We start from the raw sequence: 20,121 nt of genomic DNA, 5'->3' as shown, positions 1-20,121 counted from the left end.
AAGAACCACATGCAATGCAATGCATGCCAAATCTAGCAAGGAAAATACACATGCAAGTCAATACCTGCAATGAAGCCTACTGTAACCGCTTGATGTTGCCTTTCCCTGCTCTATCTTTGCTTCCTCTTGCCGTCTTTGCCTTTGTTTCTCCAATGCCAAAACGCTCCAAGAAAACTCTAAGTGTCCAAGGGTGAGAGAGAGAGAGAGAGAATAATGGGAGAGCTCCAAAACTCAACTGAAAAAAGGTTACCAACTGATCGTTAGAAGCCTTTTTATGAATGATGCCTCTATTTTCTTCATTTTCCATTATTTTCCTTCAATCTCCTCTTCACATGCAACCTGTGACCTCTCACCTCATTTTTCTCCTAATTTCCATAATTTTCATAAATAAATGTGCCAAAAATGCCATTTTTACTTTCCAAAGCCTTATCTATTGCCTTTGCTAATTTTCTTAGCCATAATAAACTAAATGAACACCCCCTAGGATGTCTTGCCCAACATTCAACTTGGAATAAGTGTCCCATCAACTGTGGTTATTATTTTTGCCTCTATTAACTTTTATTACATGGAATTTTCACCAGGTCTGTTACAGACAAGTTTACATGAATGTCCAAAGGTTAGGATAACACAAGATTGCACGCAAGTACCTAATTTTTCCATGTGCAGACATTGTCAGCTTGATACTGTCACATATGGATAAAAAGACCATGACTCTTAGCAGTGCCAGTGGACAAAGGCTTGCCTCTTTCCTGGCACATGAATACCAACTTATGTACTATTTTTCAATGTCAGAATCACTCGTGGATTCCAAATTTTATGTGGTCACTAGCTACCTGAGCACAAAGGATGTCATCAAAGGTTGGGTGAAAGAGTCTTTCAAATTCCGCAAAACACCCATCAACACTTACAAGACCAAATCTCCGGGGAAGGCTTATCAGTACTTTATAGTCTTATCTTATTGGATATATGGCAAAAGTAGTACTGAGACCTTTCCAGAAGGCTGGACATTCTTGCTTAATCAGGTTGTGAATGAAGGAAAACCATTCAACTGGTCAGATTTGTTGGCTCAACAGTTGAGAATTCATGTGACTAATGCTAAGAACCCTCCCAAGGGTAAGAAAGCCAGATTCTACATGTCTGCTTACTTGCTGGATGCAATATGTGCTCATAATTCATTTCCTAACATGAATTGGACCTGGTCACCAAGAGAAATTGTCGTGCACATTTACTGCAAGCTTCTCTCAGAGTGTAGTTACAAAGGAGTAATTGAAAAGCTGATTGATCACTTCCTCATTCCATTGTACAAGTTAATCTTTGAGGAAGAGCCACCTTGCATGTCTTGTGAGGCAATGGAAGCAGTGTTAGAATTAACAGATTGGTTTGCCTCACTAGATGGCACTTTCCTCAGAGTGTTTGGTGGTCATAAGTCTCCACATATTTTGCCGAGGTATGCCACCGACAAGTTGTTCATGCAAGAAGTTGCTTATCATCTTTTCACAAGGTTATCAGTAGTTTTGCATAGGAAGAAGGCACCTTGGCCCATTCTTCCTTTGCAAATTGGATTGTACGAGATCAAGAATTTGAAGGTTGCAGACATCGAAGTCAAGGAGATAGAGAAATTTAAATTTAGACATTTGGACTTCAATTCGTATGATCCTAGGAATTTTACAAATAATACTATGCGAGGATTCATTTCCAATGATCAAGCATGACATTTTAGAAGCTCGAGGAGGAAAAGATGAAGAATTGTTACAATGCTTGCAAGTCCTGCGAACTAGTAATCTTCACAGGAACATCACATGTCACTCCTCAGAAAGACGTCACTTCATAGGAAAAACTAACAAAAAGGTGCAACCCAGTGTGCAAAAAGGGCAAGAGGAAAATTGCACATGGTCTAGTGGAAGAGCAGAGTCGCAAGATGAAATCAGATCCAATCATCTTGAAAGAAGCCATAACAACAAAAAAGAGGAGGAAACAAAGGAAGCAGGAAGAAGAGATGAAGTAGAGGGAAGAACAAGAGCATAAAATATTGGAATAAGAAAGGAAATAAGTAAAACAAGAAGATGAAAGGCGGAGAATAGAGGAAGAAGAAGCAGCACAGAAACAGGCTGAAGAACAAGAGCAAAACCAACTACTAGAAGAGGAGAGAAAACAGTTGCAGGAGAAGGAACTTGCTCAAGAAATCGAAGAACTGATTGTGATTCAAGACATGGAGGTGTAACTGAAGCCGCTAAACCAAGATGTTGATATTATGTTGAGCACTCAACGGGTCACCATTCACTCTCCCTCTCCTTCGACAGCAAAGCAAGCTGCTAGCGAAGACGTGGAAATTGTTCCTCTTGATGATGGTTTGGTCATGGATACGTACAATCTAACTTACGATGAGCTTCAGAAGAAGATTGTACAAGTGAGAAATAAACATTTTCTAGATGATCTTACATCTCCTGCATTCGTTATAGAAAGGGTGATTGTAACAAATACGAGGACAAATACAGAAGCCATTGGTGCATGTAACTTGGCCTTCGCAGGTGCTACCAAGTCAAATATGGAGTATCTCATGGTCGAGAATAGGCAAATGGAAAATAACTTGCAGGCTGCAAGGAAACAAATTGAGCAACTCCAAGCAGAGGTCCAAAAAGCAGCTCCTACAAAGGTATGCCTGGAAGAACTGAAGGAAGCCATACTATTAATTTTTCATAGGGCTACATTGTTCTTTGCTTTTATAATTGCATTTATTTATTAACGCATTAAGTTCAACCCATATCATCATTACATTATTTAGGTCTACAACATTATTCATCGTCATTTGCAATTATATAGAAAGAACAACATCATCATCATCATCATTAATGCATCAGAACATAAAGGAGCAATAGAAGAGAAGCATGCACACATATAGACAATAGGATTGGTCGTAGACCAGGGAAAAACTTACTACGGAGAAAACCCTTGGAAATTCTTCTTCTTCTTGGATCATCATCAAATGATTCAACAAAAGATCCATATCTTTATCTATGCAACAAAATAACTAGAACATCCATAATATGACCTTAAACATGCTTATACTCAAAGACCCTGATTCTGAGGACTATAATGCATTGTCGATGACTGTAGTCAACTGATGAATATGGCTGACACTGCAGAGATCTTCAGAACACTGATACTTCATCTTTTGGATCCAGACACATGTAGAGATACTGTGTGCGAGCATCTAAGGCAGATCTGGACGCTCTCTGGAGAACTGGATGAGTGTATCTAGGACAGATCTAGATGCTCCCAGGAGAATTGTATGTAGGCGTCCAGGGTCCAACTGCACTATAGAAACCCTAGCCTTCAGGATGCTTCCTTAGCCACCTTGTGTGAGCGTCTTAGACTGATCAGGGCGCTCTCTGGATAACCAGATACGAGTGTCTAAGACAGATCCGGACTGTAGAATCCCTAGCCTCTCGGATGCTCCCTTAGACACTCTGTGTGAGCGTCCAAGACTTCCTTGACGCTTTCAGGACCATACTAGGCCAGTGTCCATGGCTGAAAAACTTTAGTTATGTGTAAGCGTCCGAGACTCAGAAACCCTAGACACGTGCGAGCTTCAACCCTGTAGTTTTGGACCCTTTGCATGAGATTTTCTTCGTCAGACCTGTGCGAACCAAAAAATAGAAGAGAGAAGAGAGTGCTTGATTATTGTGTCCAAATGAGCTTGAGGTATCTTGTATATATAGGCTTTCATGAGGGTTCACTTGATGTTGAGGCCAACCTGTCCAATTGTACATCTACTTAGGGGCCGACCTAAACCAATATACATGAGTAAGTAAATAAATTTAAAAACCAACTTCTGCTTGTCCAAATAAGGTGATATTTAGGTCTATTTTGGTCCTCGGACGAAAAACTTCAGTTATGTGTGAACGTCCGAGACTCAGAAACCCTAGAAACATGCGAACTTCGACCCTGTAGTTTTAGACCCTTTGCATGAGCTTTCCTCCGTTAGACCTGTGTGAACCAAACAATAGAAGAGAGAAGAGAGTGATTGATTATTGTGTCCAAATGAGCTTGAGGTATCTTGTATATATAGGCTTTCATGAGGGTCCACTTTATGTTGAGGCCGACCTGTCCAATTGTACATGTGCGTAGGGCCGACCTAAACCAATATACATGAGTAAATGAATAAATTCAAAAACCAACTTCTACTTGTCCAAATAAGGTGATATTTTGGTCTATTTTGGTCCTCTAGAAAAGAGGAATCTATTGAAATTATTATCTTCATCATATGAGTGTCCAAAGTAGAATTTGATCGTACTTGCAAAATTTAACACTCCCTCTTAACTAGGGAGAATTCCACCTGCCAATATCTGTCCATGTCATTCTAGTATCTTAAAGTGTCACCATGTATCATAATTGATCATCTTTGTCATGTAGTCGTCATGCCATGACCATCTCAATTGCCTGATCATTGTAGATCATCAATGTATATCTCGATCTATCCCTTTCTTGTTCCTGCTTATCTCTTGATTGTTTCTTCTTGTATGCTGAACATTCTCGAATCTAAAAGAAGAAGAATTTGATACCGGAGGGGAGCTTAAGCTACCACCCTCTATCCATTAGGCTACTACCCAGAATCTCTGCCAATGGGATGCTACCTAGAATATCATCATCAATCATCATCGGAGAACATATCATCAAGGAGCACATCTTAACTTGTAACTGCATTGGGGAACACATCTTTACCCATAATATCATGGGGGAGCTATACATCTACAACCCCATATCGAGCAATAGGATATCCAAACACATAGGGGAGCATGTCTTGACCCTGGGATCTCGTCAGGGAGCTCAATCTTAACCTGAAACTGCATAGGTTTATCTCAACCCGTCCTATTTCCTACTGATCTTCCCATCGATGACCCTGAATAGTCATGTGGTAGGAGACCTGCATCATAATAGACTTGGGTTGTACACCCCAAGTACACTCTCAACTCGTTTGCCAAACGAGGAGCAATATTCCCGACAAGCCCTGCTTGTGGGTATGATGCCAACTAGGGTATACTCCGCAAAGACCAGACATGGGAGCTGCATTCTCCAACCCTATGAATATAGGGGAGAAAAATCTCCAACCTTATTGGTAACAGATAGGGGTCATACCCTATCTTCAAAATTTCCCTCAACCCCAGGAGCCCTCTATCGCAATTCCTCACCCAGGGAGCTCAGATAGGGAGGAAGAGTTGGCTCAATGTCCTCGATCAACGATACTCTCATCATACTCAAATATGGTATCTTCTTATCTCAATAGAAGTTGTTTTCCTGTTCATACAGCATATAAAATCATGTTAGATCATAAATAATCATATAAATCACAAAATGATACCATAATCATCCTCCCTCTCAAGGAGGTGACAATTAAAAGCCTAAGCTTGTCTCGAACATGGAAGTATCTCATTCCAAACTATATATATGGGATTCTCTGTTATCACTATGTATCCATGTCATATTCAGATCTTGATCAGACAAATCTCTAAGGAGATTCAACATCTCGCCTCGCAGCTAGCCATGCTAGCAACATCATACTCAATCTCGATTGAGTGTAAAGTAATGGACCCGACATCAATAATATCATGGCATATCTCATATTAAGGTAGCACTCATATGTGCCCATCAACAATAATCTTTATTAACAACAATATATCCATGCAGTCACATATAGGAGAAATATCTCAGCTTCAAAAATAGAACATATCATGCAAACATTTCAGAGGATGTTCGGTGGCAACTCTATGTGAATGAAGTAGCTCAATCATGAATTTATTCAGGTTCTATGCACATCAAGTATATATATATGTTCAAAAACAGAACACCAATGGCCCAATCAATTGTCAAATGCCATGTCAAGTTCAACAACATTTTGAACTTCAAATCGAAGTGTCCAAGGATTTGCATTTCCATTGTTCAAAAACTTTTTTCAATAGTTTTGCAATATGGAGCTTCTTTCCTGAAATCGATTCATCATGCCATGATACATCTTTTCAAGCTTCAGAAGCCAATCCCTCTTACTTAGTTCATTAGAGGCTCATCATTTGTCAAGAATAGACCATCAGTATGTAAAACCAAAACCATAATCAAAATCAAAGCCATACCTTGGAACTCATCACGCTGACTTCATCAGATAATTTTTAAACATGGACATATCTGGATCAGGGAGCTTGTTTTATGCAATGTTCTCTATGATCATAATGCCTTACATAAATCAATTTTGTATCAACAAAGTCAGCTCATCAGAGTTTATAAGTCATATCAAAACTATTATCAAAGTCATCCATATCACATTATCAATTCTTTCAACCAGGTGAAAGGTAGAGCTCATATCAAGTCTTGAATTCATTTATTGTCATGCCAACAAGTCTGTCATCTATCATGCAATATCAATCCAAAATTTCATCAAGTCATCCTCATAATCATAATACAAGTCATTTCTGTTACTATATGCAAGTGCATAGACCAAGGATAAGTCATGCAGGTTCCATCTTCATATTGAATCACAACTTATCAATACTTCAACCATTGCGCTAGAACAAGGAGGTCAATACAAAACCATTTTTCTGAATACTCACATACGTCATTGAAGGTTATTATTCCCACATAGCATTGATATCAAGGAAAATCAACAATTGTCAGATCAAATCATTAGCCATCAGGTCAAGTCCAAATTTGTTATCGTAGAGAGATCTATAGTCCAAAACATATCTCAATTATCAATTCAAAGTTCTATGTCATTTTCAAGCATCATGTCAAAACTCCAAACATTGCTCATCTATATCAATTAGCTAAATCATGCCAAACCCCTATAACACAAACCTCGAACATAATGACATATCTATATGTATGTCCCGGTCACCTGCAAACACAAGTTCAATTTTCATGTTCATATTATTGAAAACATTCAAGGTTTTCATGCTTTTAGATCTTACTGTTATCTGCAACACATCTGTAGTACTGACATCTTCTAGGTGAACATCTAATTTTATGCACATTATTATTATTATTATTATTTGTTGTTGTTGTGATCAACAATTTAACCCAACAACTTTTAGAAAATAGTTTACAATGGTAGAATATGTCAAAGACACCTTGATTCAGAATTCAAACATCTTTTGAAAACTTCAGATGATGGTCAACAATAGTCAAACCCCTAGACGCTCCCTTCAGGTTAGCATGGGAGTGTCTTTAGCTTCTTGGACACTGCCTTGGCCATGGCATGCATGCGTCCAGGGACGAAATTTCCTAGTTCTGTGCTTGCGTCTGGAACAAAAACCCTAATTTTTGTATGAGCTTTAGATGTGAGACTTTGTTGCAGATCAATACTATCAGATGCACATAAATCATAATTCAATAATACAAAATACAAATAGTAATATGAGTAAGAATCTTGAATCTACTTCATTCATCTTCATTCATCTTCATTCATGTCACCAACCTGTCTCTATTAGTGTCTTGCAACAATGAATTTGTTAGATCATAAGAATATATCTATCATGGCTATCAACATTATGACATCAATCTTTCATCAAAGGTTAGACTTGAAAAATTAGGGCAACAGACAAATGTGACATCATATCTCAAAGATTATGAACACAATAACACTTCTATCAAGTCACTTCATCAAGTTAGGGCATTACCATATGCCATCAAGACATGGCCACGTGAAGTAAGAGATCTAGAACATCAATCTCATTGTTCTACCTCTAAAATGAAGGTTACCATGCTTATCATGATCAATAGGATCAAGTTAGGTCATTCAACAAAACTTTACCAAAAACAACAAGAGTGTCAATCTCTCTTTCCATCATGCTTATCACAAGCATTATCAATAAGAATTAATGAGCTAACCTTCTTTGTGAAATCCATCACGTCTTATGCACAACAAGTATCAAGAGTATCATCTACTAGAGTCAAGGTGCTAGCCTTCATTATAGGATCAAGATATCCAACAAATAGATGTTAGTCAAACATCAAGTATATCAATGTATCAACATTAGATAGCTTCATAGAATTCAAGATCATCGAAAAGTTCAACACCAGATGCATCATTTCATCATAGAAAACATAGATTCAAGTCACTTTCATATGCATGTATGAGCCATTAAAGAAAGAGACATTCTCATCATTCGTTAGGGTTTACCTGGCCATCAATGTTACTACTGAAATACAACATACCATGCATACCTTGTGGTATTACCTGTGCAAGTTTTCATTATACATAGGTGGCTTGAAGCACTTTGTCATCCTTTCATATAATGCCTCTTAACCTTTTCCAACTCTAGCCATCTTTCCTGCATTTCAGATGATCCTTAAGAAGGATCCACTCATCACATCTCAACTAGGAGGTTAGAAACATCCATATACTCAAATACATATGCAGGAAGTATAAACAATAAACATAATAATCAGATCCATAAGTCTAAACAAAAGTAAGAGGCATCATAAGTCAAGAAATACTTATCTTTAATGAGAGGTGATCCTCTCCCTCTTGAACCAACCATCACCATCCATAGTCCACATAACACTGTTACCTTTAATCAACCAACCATGCCTACTAGGGATTATCCCATCTAGGGCTTCATCAAATCTTTCACAAGTTCTTGAGCCTCCTCATATTGACCATGCTATTCCATAAACCAAGGTTTTCTTTACAACTCTAACCTCATTGAATCTATCAAACCCTAATAGTAAAGTTTCCTAGGGTTTTCTTCAAACCCTAGAATTATTTTAGATCTCCACCATCCTCTTTTTACTTCTATCAATGGTGTCATCATTGAGGTGATCTCCATGGATTTTCTTCATCCCACTTCTGACACCATGTTAACTTTTCATAGGGCTACATTGTTCTTTGCTTTGATAATTGCATTTCTTTATTAACACATTAAGTTAACCCCATATCAGCATTACATTATTTAGATCTACAACATTATTCATCAACATATGAAATTATGCAAAAAGAACAACATCATCATCATCAATGCAACAGAACATAAAGGAACCACAAAAGAGAAGCATGTAGACATAGAGACACTAGGATTGGTAGTAGACCAAGGAAAAACCCACTATGGGGAAAACCCTTGGAATTTCTTCTTCTTCTTAGATCGTCATCAAATGATTCAGGAAAAGATCCATATCTTTATCTATGCAACAAAGTAACTAGAACATCCATAATATGACCTTAAACATGCTTATACTCAAAGACCCTAATTGTAAGGGTTGTAATGCATTGTCACTGATTGTAGTCAATTGTTGAATATGGCTGACATTGAGCAAAATCTTCGGAACACTAATACTTCATATTTTGGATCCAAACACATGCGGAGACACTGTGTGCGAGCGTTTAAGGGAGATCTGGATTCTCTTCGGAGAACTGGATGAGTGCGTCTAGGACATATCTTGATGCTCCCTGGAGAAATGTATGCGGGTGTCCAAGGTCTAACTGCACTGCAGAAACCCTGGCCTCCCGAACGCTCCCTTAGACACCATGTGCGAGCATCTGAGACTGATCAAGATGCTCTTTGGATAACCGGATGCGAGTGTCTAAGACAAATCTGGACTTCGGAAGCCCTAGCTTCCCAAATGCTCCCTTAGACACTCTCAAGACCATACTGTGCCAGCGTTCAGGGACGAAAAACTTTAGTTATGTGCGAGCGTCCAAGACTAAGAAACCCTAGACACATGCGAGCTTCGACCTTGTAGTTTTGGACTGTTTCCGCGAGCTTTCCTCCGTTAGTCATGTGCGAACCAAACAATAGAAGGGAGAAGAGAGTGCTTGATGATTGTGTCCAAATGAGCTTGAGGTCTCTTCTATATATAGGCTTTCATGAGGGTCCACTTTATGTTGAGGCCGACCTGTCCAATTGTACATGTGCGTAGGGCCGACCTAAACCAATATACATGAGTAAATAAATAAGTTCAAAAACCAACTTCTACTTGTCCAAATAAGGTTATCAATAGGTCGATTTTGGTCCTCTCAAAAAGAGGAATCTATTGCAATTTTTATGTTCACAATATGAGCTTTCCAAAGTGCAATTTGACCGCAGTTGCAAAATTTAACATTGGTGAAGTATTGACATTGGGAAACCATGTGGAGCCTTTATGAGGAGATTTTCACCATGCATAAAGCAGTTTTCTGCTTGCACAACATGCAACAAAAGTGAAAAGATAATGCTAAAGCCCTCAAGGTTTTCCATATATCCATCGTTGTCATGCATGAGTGGTCAATGCAACACAAAGGGGCACTATCTGAATTGGCAAAGAAAACAAGGCAACAGGCAGAGTTGGAGAAAGCACAAGTTTGGATGATCATCTAGAGTAACAAACAACTTGCCTCATTCATTGCCAACATTCAGGCCTCATATGCACGATTATACAATAGTGTGGATTTCATGGTGAAATCACACAAGATCCCTTCAGTTGGCTCACTCATTGAAGCCAAGCGCAAGAATCAAGTCAGGCAGGAGGTTGAAGAATACTTGGACTAGCTCAGGCAGATCGCCACCAAGGAAGATCTGGAGGTGAACATGAACAATATGTAGAAGTACATTGGTGGCCCTGTCCAGATCAACACCATGTTGCTCTTGCTGAAGAAGGAAATTCAAACCAGTTCCAAATCAGTCTACCCAGATGCAATGGAGGCTAGAGTCTGCTTCCAGCCTGATCCCATCGCACAATTTGGGGAAGTCATCACACAGTACAAGGCTTGGCACCACTATGTGACTGAGAAACTACAAGTTGAAGTGGCTGAGTTGGAGTTTCCCCAAACTCAAGCTTAACTTGTTTTGTCTTATTAGGTTGTCTAGTTGACTCTACCTAATTTTGTCTTATATGGGTATGATCATATTGTAATATTATTTTGTAAGAAATTATAAGTGAAATTCCAAGTGTCAATTGTGGAATGTGAAGAGTAATTTTCTAATGAAGTCCAAAAGTCATGGTTGGAGGAAGTCAAACAGTTATAAGGGAAGTTGAAGAATCACAAAGGGAGATGAATAGTCACCCCTTTCGTTATAAATATACCCTCATTAGTCATCTAAATTATTTCAGACGGGATATTGGGTTAGGATCAGAAGCTTGGGAGTTTTTTTAGAGCCTTAGCTTCTCCATAGCATAGAGGGAGTATCTTTACTTGGAGGAGTAGGTGTTGGGTTCATGTTCGACTATTGGGACTAGTGGTTTGTCAATTGCATATGTATGCTCGGGACTTTCACTTTAATAAAGCTTAGAGCTGACACATTTTCATGCATATGTTGCAAATATAGTAGGACTATACTTATTATGTTTGCAATATATGTTATTCCATTTACACTAACACTTATGAACTATTTCATTTGCATTAATATGAAACATGTGGAATGTGTGTTGTTGTAGATTTCCATCATGGTTAACTTGTGAACTTTTTTGTAGGCTAACATGTAATGCATTTTATGCTCATGTGTTCCTTTCAAGTTGTGTACTATCACAGGCTTCTAAGGGGCACATTCACTTTTCCCCTCGCTGTGTTATGACCTTTCATGTATTTCGCTTGAGACTTCACAGAGTTATACAATTGTTTCACCAAAGTCACGAATACATCATTCTATGTGTTATCGTAGCCAAGGCATAACACTAAAACCCATTTCGGCAACTAGGCCATATTACAGATGGGGCTCGTATTCCAAACAATGTGAGGTCTAATTGGGACTTCATATTGGAGAGACGCCCTAACTGTTGGCGGGTCTAGCACCGTCAACACTACCTCATCTAATTGGAGGAAATATGCAGTAATATCCTCTTCATCATTCATCTTGAGACTTTCAAACTTCCTTTTATAGGTTTGACTCTTTTCCTTTTTGGCATTGTAATCTGCTTCATAAAATTGAATGAGCTTGTGCCACATCTTAGGCTACTTTATTAACCATAATTTTGGTAAATTTTGAATCTGACAAACCACTTTCTATAGAGTTCAAAGCCTTTACAGTTTCCACATATGCTTTCTTCCCGTATGGATATGTTGGAAGAGGAGATGGGATATTTTATCCATCTATGAAAGATTGCAAAAATCCGACTCCAAGAGACATTAAGTAGTACTCCATCCTGACCTTCTAGAAGGAAAAATTTGTTCCATCAAATTAGGGTACCTTACCATCTTAACTGGCCATTGTTATTAAAAAATTCTTCTTCCTGCTATTAGGCCGATTTGGAAGAAGCTAGCTTTGATACCAATTGTTGGAAATACTAAGAGGGGGGGTGAATTTGTCTTCATTCAATTATTATATTTTTTCAGTTAATATTTTTATCACAAATTAAATAAAAACATAAGAAATAGAACAAAAATAATTTTATTGATGAAGATAGTGAGGACTTCAATCCTATGACAACAAACCACTCGCCAACTTGTACAAAAAAAATTCTTACTCCTTCAAGGCTCTAACCTTGAATAAATTCAAGAACCAACTTGGTCAAAGTGAGGACTTCAATCCTCCTAGGCTCCAACCTTTCCAAATAGACTTCAATACCAACTTATGTAAGATGTCTCCAACAAAGTCTTCAAATTCGCTTCAACAAGTCTTCTAAATGCTTCTCCAGTAATGGCTTTAAGTTTGCACAAGAAGTCTTCTAAAAGACTACTCCAATAATGGATTTAAGTCTGCACAACAAGTCTTCTAAAGTTTTATCCAACAATGGCTTTAAGTTTTCACCACAAGTATTCTAAAGGTTGCTAGTATAAATTTCTCAAGTACGTATTCAATTCCATTCAAGAATGCTTCGAAAGGGTGCTTCAAAGGTCTTCAAAGGTGCTCCAAATATTTTTCTACAAAAAATATTCAAAGTTTTCTCAAACAATATCAAGTTTGTTCACAAGAGAGAGGCTTCAAATCTCTTTTATAAATTGCTTCAAGTTTTCTCTTATCTTGGTCTAAGATTCACTCCAACTTTAGCTCAAAACATGTTCAACTGACCCAATTATGCTCTACAAAGATTAAAAGACTCAGTTTTGACTAGAAGACACCCACAGTGCAAACTTTATTTCAACCACAGTCCAAGTAGTGTAGGAGGGTGAGAATTGTAGGCGATTGCGGTTTTTCCTACCTTAGGGGCTAAGGTCTACCTCAGGGCCAAAATTACAATCTACAATCACCTCAATTCTGTCACTTATCACAAGGTTGAAGTTTTATTCCAAGAGGGTTGAAAGTCTTGCTCTAGATGAAGATTGAATTTGGTGTCACAAAAGGGCCAAAGTAATTCTCCAAAATAGTTCCCGCAAGATGCCACAAGTAAAACAAATCCCAATAGAAAAATATTCCAAGAACCCTGAACCAAAACAAATATGAAATTCATGTCTTATTCCTGGAAATAGCTACTAGGTTCATGAGTTATGAACCCTTACACTTTGTCTCCATAGATAAAATTTCTTCTTGTTTCCTTGGCCAAATTGGATGAGTAGAATGGGGGAGTCAAATTGTCTATTTATGCTAATTCGACCATGCTTGAAATGATCATGTCTATAAGAGGGCCGATTTGAAGAGAGGCAAAAATGGATTTTTTAACTTGTAAATTCAAATTCTCTTCAACGAGGAGGAGTTAGGAGGCAAGAAAATATTTGTTGGAAAGGGATTGAAGTCCTCTACAAGTCCTTGTTGTCCTCATTTTCATCAAGTCATCCTTTGACATCAATAACAAATTATTCTTCCAACATGGCCGACATGGTAAGGTATTTGGTCGAATGACACCTTGATCCATAAACCGTTGCAAGTAATTCTTCACCTCATTTGATTCTATTACAGAGTAATTGCATAGCCCAATGTTCGGAAACAAAGAGTCCAACAATAGTTGGATCTCATGCTCCACTTCCCTCTTGGGTGGTATCCATTTAGGCTCCTAGAACACTCCCTTGTATGCCTACAACAACTCACCCAACTACCATCTTTATTCTTTAGTGCACCCCTCCATGGATTCTCTCTCCCACTGAATCTTCTATAGAATGAGCTTCTCTACAGACAATAAAACATACTTATTTCTAGAATTGATTAGTTTCTTGGATTGTTTCGCACTTATCAATGCACCTTCAAACTTACATCTATGCATGTTGATGGTGAAGGATTTTATATCCTTGATGATGCGATACTAGTTATCCCTACTAATGAATATTGCATCCTACATATATGTATAGGGACTCTCAAACAAAACTCTACATACATCAAGTGGAACTATATCCAATTATACATCAGTAATGAAATCATTACTAATAAAAAATATGATTTTGCACTATTTGGTTACCTTTGTTTTTGCATCCCTATTTACCCATCCTAATGGATATAGGTTAGGATGATTATGAACCTCCAATCCCAATTTGTTGACCAACTCTACTGCGCTGGGATTCACCCATGATCTTGAGTCAAAACGAGCATAAATTTTCAGCTTCTTGACCCATGTCTTTATATGGAAGAGTTTGGTCATCTCCTTCTCTTACTGTTGCGAAAAGGCTACTCAGATTCATCTCCTTTTGCATTGTTGTACATAAAATCTTCTCATTTTTAATTTATTATTATTATTATTATTTTTTATTATATATATATATATATATATTTATTTGTTTTCGGGTTGAGTTCTAAATGTAATTTCAAACATTTCTCCTTTTTGTACCATTTTATTTCCCTTTCTTCTAGTTTATGCTTTCTAGGTGTTGTTCCTATACATAAGCCTCATCCACCACTTTGGGTTTGAACAACATTGGTTGCTTTTGAAAATTGATATATAGAACCCATAGATACTTGAAGAGGATTTTTGGCTTCTTGAGAGAGATACCCAACATTATTTCCATATTTTTGAATTTTGTGGTGTACCAGTGTACACTGTGCCCCTGTGTCTACTTGAAGTAATGCAACTGGATCCAATAGTCTTATACAAACCTAATAACGTAGAATTGGAACTTCATGGAAGTTGTGAAATACTCTCACTTCCCCTCTAGCTTTAGGTTTTCACTAGAGGGTTAAGCCATGACCCTCTAGTTTCAAACTGGGAAACAAAATTTTCTATTTCTCCTCTATGTGATTGACATTAAAATAAACGTTTAACTATTACAATAATTGATTTCGTTTCAAAGCATTAATATCACCTTAATATGGCTTGATGTTGACCTTCACTTCCATGAATGTTTCATGGAAGGTGTTATGAAACCAGCTCAAGAAAAGATAGAAAAGATAGATTAACACCTTAGAATTCAGCCTCTTCGAGGGGGAAACCTCCTTTACATTACATAAATGAACAATTATTGGATGATACAAATGAAAAGACCTCCTTTCTATATATAGGAGTCTAAGGGGTCATAACATAATCAGAGCCGACATAACAATAATAATGTGAGGGCACAATAATAACAATAGTGGGCTTCTATGGGGCACAATAGTAACAATATGGGCACTACATGGGTACATCAATATAATAAGTTGGTTGTACTAATAACAATAAGGGGTTGCACTAGTAGTATAGGGGCCTAACATGCCCATCTCATTCAAAAAGCGTTGTCCTCAATGCTTGAGTAGTTCTTGACGCTTCTGTATAAAATTCTTGTCCTCCCATGTGGAATCTTCAGCGGGCAAGTTCTTCCACTTGATGAGATACTCTGAAATTGATCGATTTTGTAGCTGTCGGGTTCTTGTTTCTATGAATGCTCCAGGTTCCAATATGATTTTTCCTTCCTCTTTAATTTCTAGCAATATTGTTTGAATTGGGATCTTTTGCAACTTTTGGATAAGTGGCCATACTTCTTCATCCTTCTTCCATTCATCCCTTGCTTTGTTTATCCAATATGGTTGGATAACAGAAATAGCACAAAACAATTCTTCCACATCCTCATCCTTGAAGAGTCTTCTCATTCGGTAAGGTCGCCATTTTTTAAGTGCATGTAGTATTGCCAACATTTCCTTCTCATAAATAGCCTGCTTGAGATGTAGCCATAAAAATACCCAATCACCTACATCAAAACATTTTCCACTACGATGTTGATCTACCTATTGTTTCGTTTGATTTTGCACCGAAGTGACATTATATTTTAAAAGTTGGAGAACTTGTTGTTGATGCTCGATGTGATCTTTCTCTGCTTGAACCTTTTTCTTCTTGATATGTCCTTCTATATCTAGAGTTTGAGGAGTGTAATTTCTTCCCATCCTTTACAAGATATGGCCGGATTCATTTCTTGATGCTCGATGTGATCTTTCACTTCTTGAATGTTTTTCTTCTTGATATGTCCTTCTATATTAATAGTTTGAGGAGTGGTAATTTCGACCAATGAATTACAAGATATGGTTGGATTCATTTCTTCTTTCTCGATGTGATCTTTCACTTCTCGCACCTTTTTCTTCTTGATATGTTCTTCTATCTTGAGAGTTTGAGGAGTGGTAATTCTTGCCAATGCTTTACAAGATATAGTCTGATTCATTTCTTCTTTCTCTGGGGTAGGGTCTTGGCATATATCCTCTTCTTTTGATGTTTCTTGATCCTTTTCTTCCTCTTCATATTCTATGTAAAATAATTTTTTCTCAGAACACTTATGACCTTTAATGCATTTGCTATCACAATTGTAACAAAGCCCTTTTTCTCTTTTTTCTTCCAATTGTTGTGGTGTAACCCTTGTAGGTTGTGGAAGGCTGGGAGAAACAACACTTCCATCTTTATAGTTGTGAGGCGTATGCTTTTTGGTTTCCATAATTTTACTTTCCTCTATGTCACATAGCCCTTTTACTCTTTCCAATTGTTGTGGTATTGCTCTTATATCCTCATAATGTGCTATCATTTCCTCCATGAAAATTGACCACGTAACAAGTTGTTTACGAGAAAAAAACCCTTCATACCATAAAAATTGATCCAGTTCTAAATATGAAGATGCAATACATACCTTGTGTAACAGGTGTACACCATGTAGATCAAAATATTGCTCCATCTGAAGTATCCAATTTACCGGATCCTTGCCATCAAACTTCCTCATCTTGCTTTTTCTTGATTTTAGGAGCTTCATCTTGAAACGATTGTAACTTTGTACTTTCGGCTCTTTAAGTTTTGAAATTGTGACCTGAAGTAGCCCTATATCTCCTCTTTCCAATTCCACAAGTCTGACCCAAATTAGATTCTCCAAGGAAGTGTTATGCGAAATCTCCCACAGTGACTTGATTATAGACTAGTTAAGTAGAGCGAACTTGTACGACGTGCCACGAGTCACTGTTTCCACCTTTGGATCTAAAAAAAAGCCTATAAGAAACTACAATCTGTCCTCTTTCTGTACCTTCTTACGAAATTTCAATCCGATCGCCAGAGAGAAAGTTATGATGATTTTCCTCACGTCACTTGTTTGGAATGTAATTTAGGAGTCTGCAAAAAGACCAACTTCCTCAGATCATATCTCCATAAATATAGAGCGAAAACCTCTGAAATTCGGACCCGAGGTTCAACACTATTTATTCTCAAATGGGTTTTTTTTAAGCTTCTGAAACGTCGCAGAAAAAAAGTTATAGTGAAAATGCCACGATGACCTGTATGGAGCAACAAAACCCTAGAATCCAAAGCTCTGATACCAAATGTTATGAAACCAGCTCAAGAAAAGATACAAAAGATAGATTAACGCCTTAGAATTCAGCCTCTTCGAGGGGGAAACCTCCTTTACATTACATAAATGAACAATTCTTGGATGATACAAATGAAAAGACCTCCTTTCTATATATAGGAGTCTAAAGGGTCATAACATAATCAGAGCCGACATAACAATAATAATGTGAGGGCACAATAATAACAATAGTGGGCTTCTATGGGGCACAATAGTAACAATATGGGCACTACATGGGTACATCAATATAATAAGTTGGTTGTACTAATAACAATAAGGGGTTGCACTAGTAGTATAGGGGCCTAACAGAAGGACTATGAATGTTTCATGGAACTCGAACTGGGCTTTTCTTTTTCGAGTTCTCTCTTAGATTCCTTCTATGGTTCTTCTCAATCCCTCAGTTTTCACTCTAACCTAATCTCTGAGTTGAAAACTTTGTCTCTCTTGGAAAATCTAGAGACTTGTAGATTATAACTTATTTTCCTTATATTGATAATTACTTGTGATATTAGTTGGTCCTTAACCAGCCTAGATCCATCTTAACTTCAGATCTATCAAGCGTTGAGAGGGATCAAATCTCTCCAAACCTTATTTTTGAGTGCAAAAATTGGGGCAAGGTTTGCACCTCGAGAGATTTGATCCCTCTCAGCGCTTGATAGATCCATAGTTAAGATGGATCTAGGCTAGTTTTAGTCATGTGTGGGAAAATAAAATCTAACGAACATATGATTAATTTTATCAATAATATGTAATTTCATCTAATATTAATATAATCATTTTAAATATTCTAAATATGTTTGATATTAATCTGGTCATTTTAATTTTAAATTTTCTTAGTTACCTCAGTTTGTTGAGATGATACATATTGTTAATAACTTTAATGATGAAATGTGATGAAATATAAATTTTGAATGTAAAGTGACAATGTAATAGTGTCGAATGATAGAAAATGCAAATATTAAGAATATAGTCAATTACAAATAATCTTCATTGTGATTAATCTCAAATTATTTTCTTCTACTATTCTGATTGTCACCCTTGTTACTTTTGTCATATTTTCATATCAATTTTATGAAAAGTACAGGTTAAATCATAAACCATTTAAATATTTAGCTCGATCTATTGTACTAAACATCATACATTGTCTCTCTTTGTCTCCAATATAAACATCATACCTTGTCTCTCTTTGTCTCCAATATTAATAGGTTGAATTACTATAACACAAAAATCAATGTACAATGTCAATTATTTTTTGTGTTTACATTGAAATCAATGCACAATGTTAATCCAATCACTTTAAAATTAATGTACCATGATACATCCAATTACTTCAAATCAGAAATCAACATCTACACTGAAATCAATGCATCTAATGCAAGCAATCAAATAAGATTAGAAAACAAGATTTACACTTAAATCAATGCATCTAATACAAACAATCAAATAGGATTAGAAATCAACTTTTACAATCAAATCAATATATCTAGTGCAAGTAAGCAAATAGGATTATAAACCAACATCTACACTAGAATCAATGCATATAGTGCAAATAAGCAAATAGGATTATAAACCAACATCTACACTGAAATCAATACATCTAGTGCAAGCAATCAAATAGGATTAGAAATCACCATTTACACTGAAATCAATGCATCTAGTGCAAGCAATCAAATATTATTAGGAACCAACGTCTACATTGAAATCAATGCATCTAGTGAAACCAATCAAATAGGATTAGAAAGCACCATCTACACTGAAATCAATGCATTTAGTGCAAGTAATCAAATAGGATTAGAAATCACCATCTACACTGAAATCAATGCATTTAGTGCAAGTAATCAAATAGGATTAGAAATCATCTACATTTAAATCAATGCATCTAGTACAAGCAATCAAATATCATAGAAATCAATATCTACACTAAAATCAATGCATCTAGTGAAACCAATCAAATAGAGTTAGAAATCACCATCTACACTGAAATCAATGCATCTTGTGCAAAAAATATTCTTCCCTCTCTCCCCCTCCATCTATATCTATATCTCCCTCCATATCTCCTTATTTGTCTCTCTATCTCAACCCCCCAAACACACGCGCTCTCACTCCATATCTATCAATGTCTCTGTCCCTCCATCCCTCTCTCCATCTCTATCTTTTTCCTTCTCTTCACTTTCCATCTATACCTCTATCTCCCTTTGTCTCTCTATATCACTCAGAAAAAATACACTCTCTTTCTCCAATCTATCTATCTATCCCTCCCTCCTCTCCCTCTCCCTCTCTCTCTCTCTCTTCCCCTTCTCTCCCTCCCCCGCTTCTATCTATCTTCCCTCTTGTTATTCTCTCTCCCTCTCTCTCCATCTTCCTTATCACTCCCCCTCTCTCTCCACCTTTCTCTCTCTATTTCTTTCTTCTAGCCTCCCTCCTTCTCCCCGCCCAAATCCATCTAGCTTTCCCTCCCTCCATCCACTCTCTCACATCCTCTCTCTCTTCCTTCATCTCTTTCCCTTTCTCTCCCA

Source organism: Pinus tabuliformis, chromosome 7, assembly GCF_031772625.1.
Source record: "Pinus tabuliformis cultivar Carrire ecotype Pingquan chromosome 7, CPIR1, whole genome shotgun sequence".
Taxonomy (NCBI): Eukaryota; Viridiplantae; Streptophyta; class Pinopsida; order Pinales; family Pinaceae; genus Pinus; species Pinus tabuliformis.
This window is presented reverse-complemented; position numbering follows the sequence as displayed.